The sequence below is a fragment of the Merops nubicus genome, unplaced genomic scaffold (genome assembly GCF_000691845.1).
Source record: "Merops nubicus isolate BGI_N331 unplaced genomic scaffold, ASM69184v1 scaffold20507, whole genome shotgun sequence".
NCBI lineage: Eukaryota > Metazoa > Chordata > Aves > Coraciiformes > Meropidae > Merops > Merops nubicus.
Window position 1 is genome coordinate 3,703 of NW_008619848.1, and position 1,459 is coordinate 5,161.

Consider the following 1,459-nt stretch of genomic DNA (forward strand, 5'->3'; position numbering starts at 1 on the left):
CAGTTCAGACGTTTGTTTTCTTTACTGCTTGCTACCACCATGATGGAGTTTTTAATAAACTTTATGGACAAAGATTGCATCATCCATCAATTGCAAATATGAAATCCATTTGAGGACTCTCAGCAAAAGTTTTCTGGGGCAATAATCTGAAAATGTTTAATTTGACTATATAGTCTTTTATGTCTTCCCTTATTAGAGGAACTTTCTGTTCTGCTCAGTAGGACAGAGATGTCTCCTGGTTTGATGCAAATACCAATATTTCTCCTTTTTTCATGTTAGACTTTAGCACATTAGCAGGAGTATCAGCTGCACATAGGCTAGGTTTTTCTTTGCCCTTGGACAGTTCTAAAATACTGGCTTGCATCTAATTCTGTTGGCCTCTTTCTATCTTATTACCAGATGATTTTGACTATATTTTATAGCTTGCCATCTACCTTTTTGCTTTTTTTTGTCTGTTTTATGTTTTCTACATTTCATTTTAACTAAGATGGCTTCTCAGCTGCTATAAAGTTTTGTACCTTTGTGGAATGATGTCTTTTTCAGCATTCACTGGGAAATGTTCAAAGAGTTCTAGATTTTGCTAGAAGTGCCATTAACACTTTAATGTAACTTCATAATGAATTATTGAAACCATCATGTTAAAGGAATTATTTTCACTGTGAGTGACTCTTTGTAATAGTGATGCAGTGAGAGTTCTGATAAGGCTCATGTTCTTTTGCTGCAATGTGAATGCCTCTTGCCTGTCCATCACAGCTGACATTCAAGAAATGAATTGATCATTCATTCTGGGTTGTGACAAAAAGTGTTTCATGGTGGGAATCGGTGCTCTCTGTATACACTGTCAACAACATTTTTAAAGTGTGATGCCTGGGGAAGGGAAAAACTCATTCTACTTAATGGTCGATTGGTATTTTTATGTCTGCCCTATTCTGAAGTTGTATCTGGTTTATAAATGTCTAGGAAGTTGCCTACACGATGACTAAGAGGGTGACATAGTCAATAAAGTCTCATGAGTTTTTTTATATTCAGTTGTAAAATAGGTTTTGCAGCTTGAAAATCTAACTCGATAACTAAAACCACAGATGTCTGTATATTGAAATCAGTGGTAATATCAGTGAAATATTGGTAATACTGATATATACATTGGTATCAATGTGGTAAAGATTTAGAAGCACAGTACATCCTTAATGTGTTAGTACTCAAGCCGTCACTGAAGTTTTACTCAGTTATTATATCCAATGTGCAGTATTACTGAAAGTTCCTCAGCAAAGTCACCTATGCTGACTTACAACCTGTGGTTGTAAGACAGGGGCCATTTTTTAGCAATATCTGATTTCATTCTAATTTGAATAAAACTTTAGCTAACATTTTCAAAGATGCTTGGGACAAAACCACATAACTCCATATAACTAATTAAAGACAGGTTCATATCTTAGGTCCTGTTATCAACTTCCTGCTG